The sequence below is a fragment of the Octodon degus genome, unplaced genomic scaffold, assembly GCF_000260255.1.
Source record: "Octodon degus isolate 3935 unplaced genomic scaffold, OctDeg1.0 scaffold00102, whole genome shotgun sequence".
In the NCBI taxonomy this organism is placed as follows: domain Eukaryota; kingdom Metazoa; phylum Chordata; class Mammalia; order Rodentia; family Octodontidae; genus Octodon; species Octodon degus.
Genome location: NW_004524678.1, coordinates 2394504 through 2410446, shown reverse-complemented (window position 1 = coordinate 2410446; position 15943 = coordinate 2394504). Strand labels below are relative to the sequence as shown.

Genomic DNA, 15943 nt, shown 5'->3' with positions numbered 1-15943 from the left:
CTGGTATTGGAGACTGAACCCAGGCACTCATACTGTTTTATGTTCCCAGCCCTTTTTTTCCTTGTTTATTGATACAGAGTCTAAGTAGGCCGGGCTGGCCTTAAATTTGTGAGTCTCCTACCTCAGCCTCCTGAGTAGCTGGGATTAGAGGCATGTACCACACCATACCCAGCTTTAATGAATAGAATTTCTTTAGCAAATATGTTCCGTGTTTGCATACAATCTATGACAGAGGAGCTTTAATCTAGTAACTAGGGAAATTAACCCTCTGAAAGTTTGATAGCCAAATCTTCTGAAAAAGAATGAAAGAAAAAAGACAGAATCTTACTACTTGCTCAACCAGATTCCAAAAGCTGACCAGTAAGAAAGACCTTAACTGTTGACCTGCTTGTCAGGTCTTAAGCTGTCCCCACTGCAGTTTTTGAAGGAGCAAAGCAGTTTTAGAATCTTGTTTCTCTGCCAAAACCAGAGAGGCTAAAGGAATTTCTCGCTCCTGCCTGAAGATTTGGGTCTTTAAGTTTGCTAAGATAAGCTAGCGATAGACAGAGCAACAGGAGAAAAAGCACACACATTGGTTAATGCCCATATGTGGCCAGGAGACATATAGAACATAAAGCTCTGAGAAGAGTCAGGCAGTTTAGCTTTAAATATCACCTTCACTGGGGTAAAGGCAGAAGAGCAGTATAGCAGTTTTATAGAGGTAGTATATTTAGGGGCCATGAATGGGTTCGAAGAGAACAGACAGGTCTGCAACAGAGCTCCTCTGGGCTCTAGGCAAGGTATTCGATTTTCACTGTTTTAATGGTGGTCCTTTCTGGTGAATGAGATTTCATAACCATTTCATCCCTTCTGGGTTGTGAGGGAAAGTGAACCAAAGGTGAGATGGGATTGAGGACAGTAAGTAAGTCAGGCTCTAGTGCAGAGACTGGTTCTGCACTCGCCACCTCTGAGCACCACACTTCCGGATGTCATTTTCTGAGCTCCAACATTACCAATCGAACTTTCACAACTGAGTCATGTGAGGGCAAAGTGAGCCAATAAACATGCCCAGGGTCGCATAGTTGGACCGGCACTTAAATTCATGTCTGACCACGGGTCTCTTTCTAGTAACCCTAGCTCTTTTAACCCTGCATTGATTCCATATATCTGATCCTGTGCTTATACTCTTATAGATACATATACAGAATTTTAATTTATATGGTAGTATGTGTGTGTGTGTGTGTATGTGTACACACATGTGCACACATGTGTATGTATGCTGAGGATCAAACCCAGGGCCTTGTGCTCTACCACTGAGCTATGCACCCACTCCTGTTTGTATGCTCATTAAAGGCATTATTCCACATAAATTCTTACTAGGTATTTTTCCTGATAGTCCTGGGGCTTAGGCTCCAGGTCTTGCCTACACCACACTAGCGCTCTAGCACAGAGCTACATCCCAGCCATACACCTTCTGAAAGAATAAACCACCTTATATGCTCTTGTCAGTGTGCCTGACTTCCTCTGCAGGGCCAGTGTTTGGATTCAAATTTTAATTATTTCCATTACTTTATAGCTATGTGTTTGATTAAGAAGAGCTATTTAATCTTACTAAATCCTTCACAATAGCTGTTCTTATAGCTACAATACCGCCTTCTCTAGTCTACAAATAAACTATTTGACTAGATGTCCTTATGTTTGTTGAATTTTGAAAATAATCATTTGGTTATTTCTTTTAATTTTCACATTTTAAGTTATGTGATTTAAACTTTTATTTAGATTTGAAGTAAAATTATATGACTTTTTTCCCTTTTTGTTGTCCTTGGCAGGTTTTAGAATATAAGTATATTTATCACATGAACTGAGATGGGTAACACACCTTATACAGTACAAAGTAGTGATAATTTAAACTCTAGTATCTTTTTTTATATATTAATTTTATTGAGAAAGAAATAGCAATGAGACAGTTTCAAAACAGGTTAGTAGGACAGTTGCAATAATTAATACATTACATATTGTTGTCTTTGTAGCAGTTATTCATAGTACAAGATACAGATGTGATACCTTGTCTAAACACTGTTAGTTCAAAACTTTCTTCTCATTGAACTAAGAGAAAGTAGCTATATATCTATGCTAACCAATGTGCATATACAGGTATATGTTTTTTTCACTACAAAATGGTCCTTCATTTATATCCCCCTTTTTTAAAACTCTAGTATCTTAATTCCTCTGTTTAAATCACAACTCTAACATTCGCTATGACTATGACCTCCCTGTCCACATTTAAGCTAGAGATAAATGTTGTAACAACCTCCATAACAGTGTTGTCAGAATAAAATGGTAACATATGGGAAGTCACAATATACTACCTGACACTACAATAGTGTGTTAACTATTATTTCTATCATCAAATTTTGACACAGTTTATAGAATAGAATTATTCTAAGGAGACTTGAACAAATCCTTCCATTGGGCAGAAGATTGTTTTTTGGTAACTTGTTTTTTTCTTTTTTTTTTCCCTTGTCATTTCTCTATCAATTATTTGGCTTTATTTCTACCAGACTTGGTGTTTTATAGTTTAATAAACATTTAATCATATTATCCTTATTATTAAATTTTTTCTGTATGTAATATAAAAAAATGTCTCAGCATTAAAAATGTGATTTTAAAATTTAAACATCAGTAATGTTTACTGACCCACACCTATACAGTTTTGGAATTCACTGTAAATATAATACCCTTTTTTCCCTTTATACTAGTAAGGAATTTTCTCATGATAATAACAAAGGTTGCGCAACATTTCACCATATGGGAAAGTTTTAACTCTTGTTTACTGTCAGTCCTGTAAGTGGTTTTAAGCCTCCATAATGTTAATTTTCTTCCAAGTTAGTTTTGTTTGCTTTTTAAAAAAATAAGGGTGAGTTAGGGGGTTTAGTAATTACATCTAGAGCTGTCTACTCCAGTCGGCTTAAGGAGCATTTAAGTATCCTTTATGTTATAGCTTCTTTATTAACTTGTATTTTTTCCTTTAACCAACTAGAATTAGTACTATTCGATTCTCTTTTTCAAAGTGGCGCTTTTACTTGTTTTTTAAATACTACATTTTGCCAATTGGAATAGTTTGTTTCTGTGTTTTTGTTTTTGTTTTTTTTTTTTTTCTCGCTTAAAGTCATTATGTTGTTCCACATTTCCGTGTTTATATCCATACTTAATTCATTCTCCTGTAAACTGATGCAGGTACTCAAAGCAATATGTTTTCTCAAGTACTGTTTGGCAGCTTTCCAGAATCTTAAAATGTCATAGCAACGTCCCTTATTTAATAAAAACAAAGAAAATTTGTGTTTGGATTTCAGCCATGTCTCCAATGTTTTAATTCACCAGTGTGAATTAAATATTACCTCGACCTATTGGTTTTCTTTTCCTTCAGCTCATCTTGGAGGAAAATCTAAAATTCAGACATTTGTCCTCTCTGGGCTCCCTTTATTCTAGGAGTTCCATCAGTTTCACCCTCGGGTTCATTGTCCCTGAATCTGAATCTGGTCAACTAAATGTACTCTAGGTTCTTAGCAGAGACAATAAACTCTTACAATTTGATGAACTTACCACATAATTATCAGAGTTGACCTGAGAGATGCGCAGTCTGTCTGGGTCTTTGTCTATCTATATTTTATGCTCAGCACTATCCATATCATTGCAGATTTTTGTACAAGGCTGCACCGTACCCTGGGTAGAGCTGTCTTTTGCAACATCTAGCTTATATCAGCATTGGGCTACATGAAGATATATGTAGGAAATTTCTTGTAAGAAAGAGTTGTTCTAAGGTCAGTATTCTATAACGCTGAGGATACTGCCTACACACTGTCCCCAGAAAACATCTTTTCCTCAGATCCAGTACCAAGAAAACTAGTGTTGATTGAATCCTTTTGCTCCCCTTTCTACTGTGAGAGGCAAAAACATGCCTCACTTCTATCAATTGTAAATGACATAGTGATGTGCATTTTTTATTTGGACCCTGCCTCAGCTTTTATCTCCTGCCTCACGTACACACACCCACTCATGCACATCCGTATCCATATATACCGTTTTGTGTGTATATATGACTACTTCAAATTCTCATCTATAATGATAATATAAATGAAAAATGGGATTGGATTTTTTTAGATTCTTTATATTTCTTTTTAAGGGTATATTGATTTTCGAAATTAATATGTCCTTAGCCACGGACAGCTATGACAGGGATTTAAAGATGGAACCCCAAAATCAGAGAGCGAGGGACATGAATCTCAGCTCTGCCGCCTATTGTATACCTTACTTACTTTCTCATTGCTGAAACTGTGTGCCAAATTCCTAAAGGTAAAGGTGGAAAGGTTCATTTAGCTCACAGTTTGTAGAGGTTGCAGTCCAAGGCAGGGTGGCAGGTGGCAGAGGGGCAGCTGCTCATGGGGGGCTGAAGACAGCAAATGTAACAAGAGACAGGGCAAGCCTCTTTCTCTCCCTTTATCCAACCCACCAGGATCAGGGCACTGCCAATCCAATCAATGGGCTGCTCCAGCAGTCACCCACCCTTAATCCCAGCAGTGCACTACAAATCAATCACACACTCTAGATTCTAAAAGACCCTATGACTGCATGCGACTCTGGAGGGACGTCTAGATGCAAACTCTAACATTGGCTGTATAACTTTAGACATATAATAGCATCTCTAAGGTTCCTTTTCCTGATCTGTGTAACAGAGATCATGATAATGTTGATCTCCTGGGTTGTTATGGGGACAAGAAAAGTATTTATCTCCTAAGATTGTTATGAGGATTAAATAAAATTGTGTGTAAAGCTCTTAGTATAATGTCTAGCACTTACGAAGTAGGTATGAATCTTAGCCACTGTGGTACTAAATGATGGTAAGCTGGATTCAAGAAGTTCTTGGATACTGGAAATGTTGGCAGAATTTATCTTGAGTGGAGCCCGATCTATTTAATCAAATTCTCAAAAGGAATAGTAACCACCAGCAAGAATCAGAATCACTGAAGAACAAATCTTTCTTTTGGATAGCTTAGCTTTATGTGACTCTATCTTCTATACCACTCTTCTCTGATTTTTATAAAGGTCTCTGATTTTTATAAAGTTTCTTGATTACGTTTCATCTAATGTTTAACCAGTTTTTCTTAGTATTTTTGGGACAAATAGAGTTTAAATTGTGAAATGCCCTGTTTCTCTTCAGAATTGTATCTTTGTCTCCTAGGAGATTAGAGGCCGCAGAAGGACAGGGAATCTTTGCTCAGAAATGTACAACTATGAAAGGTTTCATTCACAAAATGTACATGTCACCTTTGCGTAGAAACCATGCTAATCTTCTCTTTATTGTATCAATTTGTTTTTTAGTCTTTTATTTATTCATTTATTTATTTGGTACAGGGTCTTGCTGTGCAGCTCGGACTCATAGTGATCCACCTTTCTCAGCCTCCCCAGTGCTGGGATTACAGGCGTGTGTCGCCAGTCCAGTTCCAGGGCCAGCACAGTGCACCCAGGGCTCCAGGGCCAGCACGGCATGTGGTACTGGGGATCGAACCTGGCTCCTTGCACTTGCCAGGCAGGTGCTTAGACCACCAAGCCATCTCCCCAGCCCATACTGTACCAATTTAAATAGACGTGCTAAGGGGCCGGGGAGATGGCTCAGTAGAATAAGTGCTTCCCTGGCAAGCACAAGGGCCTGAGTTCAATCCCTGGTTCTGCCAATTAAAAATAAATAAATAAATAAATAAATAAATAGATGTGCTGCCAAAGCATACACTAAAGTAGCCTTTTTAGTTGTGGGCATTTTTGTTCTTAAGTCTACCATACGTTTTATCACAGCTTTGTCTTGTGCTTGGGTTGGCATGATAGACTTAATACTATGTTTTACTTTTGGAGTATTGATACCATTCCAAGTGTGTCTGATTGACTTAGGCAAAATATTGTGGGGTTTGTTTTGCAATCGCTAGTGAGCACCTGCATTTCTAGGGTAGCTCAAAATTCATTGGCATGATTGCTGGCATTGGCTTTTTTCGCTCATCAAGTCTTTTATTGCTGCTTGCCTTCATCTGTTTGATTTCTAAGGTACATTTGAATCTATTTACTTGTATCAGAATTATAACTTTCAACATGAGATGAATGCTAATAGAACTATTTTTAGTCTAATAGTACTTTCTAATATTTTTCAGAAAAAAATAAGAGAATATAAAAGACATGGTATTTAAGAGGATAAAATAGCTCATAAGCACAAAAAGGTTCAAGCCAATGAAGGATGTGTAGTCACCGTCGTGGCCACATTGGGATTCTTTGTACTAAAAAACACTCAAAGACTAGATGAGAATAAAAATTAAGCTTTTAGCTTTAAATATCTTCCAGGAAGATGCACGATTTTATATTTGGATAAGAATACACAAAGAAACACTGTCTGATTATCAAGATCAGTGGTCTCTGAGACTAGATTGCCATTTGCAGACAATGCACTTTCCATCTTCTGAATTCCTAACAGTTTTAATCATAGTCGGCCCATGCCTTCATATATTCATATTCTTTGCCTGCAAATTCAACAAACCACAGATCAAAGATATTCAACACAAAACTGCTTGTGTACTGGAAATATGTAGACTTTTGTCATTATTCCCTGAATAATATAGTATAAAGTTTATTTAAGTACCATTTACATTATAGTAGGTATTATAAGTACTCTAGACCTACCTTAAGATACACAGGAGGATATATATGGTTTATATGTAATTAAAATGCCATTTTTAATATAAAGGACTCTAGCGTCCATGAGTTGCACGCCCGGCGGTCCTGGAACCAGTCCCTTGCAGATATGGAAGAGATGAACACAAATTAGTGACCATGTAACCCTTCCTGCTGTACCTTGACTCAATTCCTGATCTTTGGCTGTTAATAAATTGGGGTGGGAGACAGCATTGATACCTTTCAGCGACATTCTCAACCGATATACTTCGGATAATTTGTATTGGCCAACAGATCCCATAGGATTAAAGCAGCAATGCGGATAGCTCAGGCTAGAACTAAAGACTAAATACTACTGCAGTAGTGCTCTCTTCTGCCACCCGAAATAGAACTAACTAGAATTTAGGGATGATGGAGAAATGCAGGCTTCATTATGCCCTATAATAGGCGCGATCGTCACTTTTCCAGGGGTCTGTTGCAATGTCTCTCGCATTCCTGGCATTTACTTTACCCACTTCAGCCCATAGAATTCCTTTAGCTTGCTGCTTTAGCTACTCAGCTCTTACACCCCAGCTGCTATTTGATACTCTCTTCTACGCTGATCTACCACACACTCGTGGCATCTGAAAAATTCTTTGTACTTCGATTTATATGTTTTATTCATCCCTGAAGTCATTCTCCCTTCTATTTCTAGGCTCTTTTTACTGCACTTGCCCACCTTTTCAGAATTGGTTTATTTTTCCATGGACAGAAGGTCTACCCAAGAAAGGCATCTATTCCATAACACCAGGATCTTAGGAGCCAGGGTCTAATTTCATTGCATCTTCACAGCATTAAACTGTTTTTGAAACTTTCTAGGCCCTATAAAATATTAAAAATGCTTTCAGTGCATTCACTGAGAATGTTTTGTTCAGTGTTTACTTGGGCATTTTTAATTTAAAAATGGAAATAGTATTTGTAAGATGATTTGAGAAAATATGTAGAGGGTTCTGCTTCTGCTACTGGCTGAGGTTGCTCCTGGGAGATCAGCCTTTTGCAGACAGCAATGATAAATTCTGGGCAAAATGTAAAAAGCACTGAAGGCAGTGGAGAGCAACACTTAGAGGAAGAAAATGACAATGAGGGAATTTCCTGTTTTTCATAGCTTCTTGCTTAAGGGAAGGTTCCCATCCATGGGACCGCCCAAACGTGAAGAGAAACCTTTTATCTTACTAGCTTGAAAAATCAGAAGGTACTGGTACTTTACCACAGGTGGGAAGGGAATGGGTAATCTCAGGAAGAAGCTGGCCAAATAAAGCATCATATTCTGATTATAGATTCTGCCAAAATTTTGTCTGATACCTAAACTACACGTGCATAAGACAGGCTCCAAGCACCACAAATAAGGGTAAAGGAATTGGACCAAGGGTTCAGCTGCTATTTATGCACAGAAGGCAGCATTTGGAATCTAAGTCCAGCCAAGTTTATTGTTTTCTAAAACAAACAGAGATCAATACATTTTAGAGAAATAGAGTAGAATTCAGAGTCTTTTAAATATGTATTCTAAATATGCAGGACATGCCACAGTAACCAGATATGTGCAAGGAGAGAAAAGATATAACTCATCCAGAGGGAGAAAATGTCAAAAACCAACTAATGGGGCTGAGGAGCTAGCTTAGGGTCTAACAGCCTGCGGGGCAAGTGCAAGGACTCAATTTGATCCCTGGTACCGCGTGCTGTGCCGTCAGGGCCTGGTAATGCGTGGCTGTAATCCCTGCACTGAGGAGGCTGAGACAGGTGGATCACTATGAATCCAAGCTAAGTAGCAAGACCCTGTATATTAATAAATAAAATAAAGTAAAAAATAAATAAATAAAATTTATTTAATAAAAAAAGAATAAAACAATGGGGGCAACTCATCCCCAAGGGGGATCTACATATTTAGATCAGACAGTGATTTTTATCACATGCTCAAGAAACAGAAGATATACTTGGATAAATAAATAAATCATCTCAAGAGAAGGAAAAACCCTAAAGCCCTCCGGGGCTGGGCTGTGACACACTTGTTGAGTATTCACAAGGCACTGCCTCCAGGCCTTAGTACCTCAAACTCCTAGAATTAAAACTAGTCTTTGGCATGACTAACTCAGCAGTTGTGCTTAACATCAGATTAGTAATGAAAAAATCAATGTAAGTTATCCAACCTGAAGAATAGAAGAGGACAGTGAAAGATCTTGAGAGGATGAACAGACCTTCAGCATCTAGTGACTACATTTCCTAAGGGAAAGAGGAAGAAGACAAAGCTGGCAGTGGCAGCCAAATAGCTCAGCAGATTAAAGCACCTGCAAGCAGGTGCAGGGGTCAGGGGTTCAATCCTGGGGCCTGCAGTGCTGGCCCTCCCCCAGGGGGACGCTGAGACTGGCAGTTGAGATTGGGTGTGGTGGCGTATGCCTGTAATCCCAGCTCTTGGGAGGCTGTAAATAGGCTGATCACTATGAGTCCAGTCTAGTAGTGAGACTCTGAATTCTCTGTAGACCCTTCCCGAAAATACAAAGAAAAAAAAAAGAAGAAGAAAAAGATAAAGCTAGAAAAATTATTTGAAAAATAATAACCTAAATTTTCCTACTTTGTTGAAAAATATAAATTTTAAATTTCAAGAAGCCCAACAATTCTAGTCAATATAAGGAAAACTTAATGTAAGTTCATCATAGTCAAATTGCTTTATATTGCAAATAAGGAGAAAATTTTAAAAGTAGTCAGAAAAAAAACTGAGTTATACACTTACATCCAGGACAGTGACTCAAATACCTGACTTCTCATCAGAAATAATGGCATCCAGAAGACATGGAAATATCTTTAAATGTCAACTCTGAAATCCATATTAAGTGAAAATATTCTTATGAGCAGCAAAGAAATAGCATTTTCAAACAAAAGGAAACTAAGGTCATTACAGCATGACTGCGCTTAAAAAAACGCTGAGAAAATTCTATAGACTAAAAAAAACAGCTTGAATTCCATCTCTGCGAGAAGGAATGCTTGCTGGGTGCGCTGGTGCACGCCGGTAACTCCAGCACTCAGGAGGCTGAGGGAGGAGCATCATTTTGAGATTGAGACCAGCCCGGGCTACAGAGTGAGCCCAAGGCCAGCCTGAACTACATAGCGATGCCCGGTCTCAAAAAACAAGTCAAAAAAGAAGAAGAAGGAATGAAGAACGCAAGTAATAGTAAATGTGTGGGTAAATATACTTTCTTAATTTCTTCAAAATACATATGACCATGCAAAACAAAATTTTACTATGAGATTTATACAGAGAAATTTAATATATAATTATATTTTATATATAACAACTATGGCACTCAGGACACAAGGTAAGACTATCAAAGGTTAAGGATATATGTTATAATCTCTAGAACAGTCAGTGATTTGCAAATTTTTTGGTCCTGAAATCCCGCTATACTTCTAAAAAGTGGTAAGGATCTTAAAGAGCTTTGCTTATTTATCTACTGATAAAAATTATGAAAATGTTCATTTTAAAAAATAATAAACCATTACTTGCTAACAATGTAACAATGAAAAATAATGATGCTTTGCAAAGCATAGTGAGATTGGTGCTGTTTTACCTTTTGCAAGTCTCCTAAATTGGTATCTGACTTAATAGAAAACAGTAGGATTTTCAGGTCTGCCTCTGCATTCAATCTATTGTGATATATTGTTTAGGTTGAAGTATATAGAGAAAGCGCATCTTCACAGATATAGGTAGATAGATAGTTGGAAAATGGAGAATTTTAATACACTTTTCAGATTATTATAGATATCTTCCTAAATAATGCACCATATTCAGGAGTGGCGGTTTCTAAAAGGTTAGTTGCCACGTGGAATCTACAGCCGCACTAGTGAGCATTCTGCGCCCCCCGTCGCTCTTGTCCTGCCCTTAGGTTAACTGTGTGACGTCGTACATTGCTCATTTGGAAAGGAGAGGCCACCGATCCGCAAAATGCGTATTCCATTAGAGAAGCGGTAAAGATAGCGTGCTAGTACCACACCGTCTCATCAGAGTCTCATTTGGGAAAGCTTTCAATCCTGGATGCAGATGTGGACAAGCCTCCGCACATGTTAATGTCTACCTGCAAGTACCGACTTTTGTCATTGGCAGTAAATGCTACGAGGTGTTTTCTTTGAGGTGATAGGTTTTTTTGATTCATATTGGGAGAAAACTACATTCATGTGCCAAGTCTGAATAATCCTTGTTTGTCTGCCATTTTATGTCAAGTAAAAAGTAGTGTTTTCTTAAAAAAAAAAAAAATCAAATTGATGAAATACTGAATTTCAGTAGAAGGCAGAATTTCTTTGAGGCACATCTCATCTTGCACAGAATATTAAATATACAAGTGTCCTTACATGAGACTGACTCTTTTTCCATTACCAGTGCTTGCGTATTCTATACAGCTCAGTGCACTGCTTTGATTTCTGCTAAGATCCAACACTGTTAGTTTCGACGTAACACTGTTTTTGTACCTTTTGTGCAAATATCAACACAGTTGGCCCAGGATCACCAACCAGAAAAGTTGGCCTACCCTTTGAATACTTCAGTACCACTGTGTTTCTTGTCAGATACTGCCGTAAAAGAACATCTTGAATTATTGAGATATTGATCATCCAAGTGCTAAACATCATCTAATACAAATAAATCCTATATCTGTAGGTTTATTCATTTATAAGGCAAAATTATGTTTGTAGACAAGATATTAAATCAATCTTTATGTTTTCCCTTAAATCTGTGAATTTCTGCATTATTGGAAAATGAGAATGCTGTAATGTCTTTCAGACTTTCCATCTAGCAGGCATTGAGCAGTCCCAACTAGTGTCTTAGCTATTGGGACCTTTACCAACCAAGGCAATATGAGAACTTAGCCTGTAAGTTTCAATAACTTGTTCACTTCTAAGATGAAAAGCTTTTGAAAAAATTTGGAGTTTAAAGCATTCATCACATGCCATTAAATCTTCAGTTCTTGGCCAGGTGCCATGGTGGCGCACGCCCATAATCCAGAAGCTGATGCAGGAGTTGAGGCTGCCCCTGGACTACATAAATGAGGTCAAGACCAGCCTGCACTACATAGCAAGACCCTGTCAAAAAAAAAAAAAAAAAAAAAATCAGTTCCTTTTGTATAAGGAGCACCTCCTGATCCTTGTCTTTGCCGAAGAGTTTTATATTTGTAATCCCATGGATAAATTATTGGTATCCCATTAAGCTAATTCCAATCTACAACTTCCAGTGCAACCCATGGTGAGAATAGACACTGAGGCATATTTATAGTTAGGGGGAGCCAAAGGGTCCTAAGTCCAGCCATGGTGATGGCTATCCAGAACAAAGACCTCGACCCAAGGCCAGAACCAGGTTTTATTCAGTCATGAAGGAGGAGTGCCTTGAGGATGGATGACTGAGAATTGCAGGAAGTAGGTGAGTACTGTGAGCTGGGCTAGGTAGGAGGCCTGCATTTACCTCTGCAATATGCAGAGAGAAGGATATACCGAAAAAATAATTTGCATTATATTATTGAGATAGCATCTCATGTTTTGGGGTCCAATGCTTCAGCTCTGATGTGTAATCCTTCAAGCCGCAGGAAGTCGTAGCCTCTATCTTGAGGCTCAATCCCAGTTGACAGCAAGGAGCACTGGCTCTTTGTCCTGTTTTAACCCAGCTCATACCAAAGAGATGCCGGTGGGGGTTACGGAGGAAACACACCTGCCCTCTTCACAGACTCTCACCAGCACCTCAGCTACACCAATACGCATTGCTTAAAGCCAAGTGAAGGGATGCGGAAAAGTCCTAGGTAGCGCTGTACTTACCAATACATGGAAATGGGGTCAGGCTCAGCCAAAATGAAGACAACTGCTCTTCTTTCAAGGAGAGTCGCCCAGGCCGTCCTCCACATTTTTATACTAAGCTCTAAATGATGGCATCTTAAAATAATGCTGCAGCTTAACTTAGACCATAGACTATTTAAAGTATTCTGTTGCAGAAAACATAATGTGGTAAATTCTTAACATCTAAAGCTCTTTGAAAGATAGTTTTTACTATACTTTTGTTTCTTATTTATAATTTCACCCAGTGTCTTGGAGCTAGATTTCTCCATTCACTGCCGTGGAGTATTCTTTTGCTACTTCATCTTTCTCATTTTAGAGGTAAACAGGGGAGCTGCATGTTGAGAGAAATTTCTTTCTTTTTTTAATGAACAGAATATATTTATTGAGGGAAAGAAAGCTCCTGTCCAAGAGAAGGACAGGAGGGGGGCCCGAACGGGTTGTCCCCTGGAAATTAGAGAAATTTCTTTTAAATTGTCCTAAAATGCACATGATATTAAAATTGCCATGACCTCTTTAAGTGTCCGGTTCAGTGGCGCTGAGTGCTTTTGTGTTTTGTGCAACCGTCACCACTCCACATTTGCCCAGCATCTTTCTTGTTCTTCACCAAGATTGTATCCACTGAGCAGTAACTCCCATTTCTAAGTCAATAATCCCTCCTTAGGTATGAAAAATATATATAATTTTTATAAACACATAATTTTTCATCACAGTAAAATGTTAAATTCTAAAATGAATTTCATATCAAGTTGAATTATTTTAATTTTTTGAAGAAAATTGTAAATATTGTAAGACACATGTTAATGATACATATATTCCTGTATTTCCACGTAGGTGCAAGAAAAGTTTAGGATTTCAAAATGAAATTTATTGACTGGTAAAGGAGAGTCAGTGAATAGTAGATGTAACTGAAAGAAACTAGCAAAAAATCTAGTAAAACTAGAGAAAACAAACTGAGTTAATCTGAAAATGTACATATTTAGACCCTGACACACAGTGACATCATCACCTATCAGGTGGCTTCCAGAAATTTCTATTGTATGGTCAAGAGAATGAGAAAAAAGGTAAATAAAGTCTTTGTATGTTTTAAAATAGTTTTGATTTTGATCTTTACAGGCCTTGAACCACACTATAAGCATAAATTGCTGCCCTAGAACAATAATAACAACAAAATACAAGAGGAGAAAATACAAAACATATAGGGCAGTGTAAGAGCTAAACTCCAACATATCCCTAATTGTATGATAATGTTTAAAAAGTAGATTATTAAAATGGATTTTTTTAAATCATAAAAAAATCATCCATTGTATAGTTCCCAAAATGTACTTTAAATATAAAGACAAAGGTTGAAAATAAACATAGAAACTAATATATTATGCATTTAGTAACATAGAAGGATACATTGCTATCAGATAAGATAGACTTCCTAAGAGTGTTAGGTACAGATATAAAAAAAATACACTTCATAGGAAGGAAAGAATATTACCAAATATAAAGGGATGTATTTCATCAGAGAGACATATAAATATGGGCATGAAGACAAAATAGGCAAAGTAACAGTCATAATTGGAGATTTTAGTACCTCTTCATGGCAGTGGATCAGGCATCAGTAGAAGTGGTAGTCTCAGTCTACTACTTTTTCTTTTCTCAGTACTGGGGATTGAACTCGGAACCTTAAACTTGCCCGGCAAGCACGTATTCTACTGAGCTATCTCCCTGGCCTGATGAGCTTCCTAATGGATCTCAGAGCTAAATGTAAAGGGAAAAGTCAAAAGCTTCTAAAAGATAACAGGAAAATACCTCTACCGCTTGAGTACAGGCAAAAATTTCTTATGAAATATATTATAGTAGACTTAATTACAAATTAAATCTTCTGAGCAAAATACTACACTGAGGAAATGCAAAGGCAAGCTACAGACTTCAACAAAATATTTGTAACACGTGTGTCTCACAAAGCGCCAGTGTCTACAATGAATAGAAATCTATAGTGCAGTGGTGGTTTGTTGTTTGTTTTTAGCAACAGTGATCAAACTCAGGACCTTGCACTTGCCAAGTGTTTCTTTGTTTGTTTGTTTCATTTTTGTTTTGTTTTGTTTTGTTCTTTAGACAACCCAGTTGAGAAATTGTTCAAAAGATGTGAATACATTCCTTATAAAGAAGATCTACAAAAGCCCAGTGGCATTATATTAGTCATCAGAGAAAGGCAAATTCAAGCCAGAGCATTACTAAAAATAAAACAGCTGAAAATAACCAGAGTAGCTAAAAATAAGACTGGCAACACCAAGTGAGGCTAGGGTTATACAGTCAAAGGAAACAACTGGACCTCTCGTTGTTGTAGGAAGTATAAAATTGTGCAGCCACTGGGAAAATATCTGGTGATTTCTTAACATCTAGGCTTATAGCTGCCGTGTGATTCATGAATTTCACACTTAGGTCTTTGCTGTCCTCAAAGTGAAAGCACATAGCCACAAAAAAATGGGCAAGAATGCTCATAGAAACTGTCAGTCAACGGAATATGGATACCTTACATAAACAAACTCATATAATGATACAGTGGAATTCCTTGTCCTGGTTTGCCAGCAAGTTTTTCCCAGAATGTTGGGCCTTTAAGTGCTAAACTGCTGAGCAAACCAGGGCGACTTGGCCAACCCTCAGCGATAAGGACTGGCCACGTATACACCCAGCAACGACCCTAACCTCATGCTGCTGAATGGAGCCTACAGGAGTGCATGTTCTGTGACTCCATAAATGTGAAGTTCTGGAACAGGCAAGATTAAATTGCCGAAAAAAAGCAGAGGGTATTTGTGCCTTGGGGGATTGACCGTTGAGGGGAGGCGTGTGTAGGAGCTCTGGGAGTTGATGGTCATATTCTGTGTGTGGGTAGAGATTTGGGTTGCACAGATGTAGACAGTTTTCCAAACCTAATCAATGCTGTTCAGTCTTCTGCATATCTGTATTCTAAAAGTATCTAAACCAATATGGAAATCTAGTTAGTAATAAGACATTACAGGGCTTAGAAGCGTGGCACAACTCTATCTGGGAATATGAAACTTCTGAAAAGGGGTAGAGAGATATCAGAGATGGAGACAGGAAAAGGTAACTCCTGAAGGATGGCTACTGAGTGAGTGAATGTTTTGCTTCCGATTGTACTTATTTTAGGAAGCTTTTAAACTTTTTGATAAGATTTGATATGATTTTCAAGGCTGCTGGATCCTTGTTTCTTAGTTTTATTTTTTAAGATTTTCAATTTTGCAATCCTTTGCAGGGTGAATCTTGCTTTTTTAAAAAAAAAAAAATGTATTTAGGACAGGGTCTACAGGGTATTCAGGGTCTCATTATGTAGATTGGACTCGTAGTGATCCTACTGTTTTCAGCCTCCCAAATGTCTTTTTAGCATGCCCTGGGGGCAGCA

At 37.8% G+C, this 15943-nt stretch overlaps 1 protein-coding gene across 1 annotated transcript in view; it reads left to right on the top strand.

Annotated features, from left to right (window-relative positions):
- Gpr137c (G protein-coupled receptor 137C) overlaps nt 1-15943 on the top strand; it is a 68551-nt gene that overhangs the window by 43980 nt on the left and 8628 nt on the right. The window lies entirely within an intron of this gene.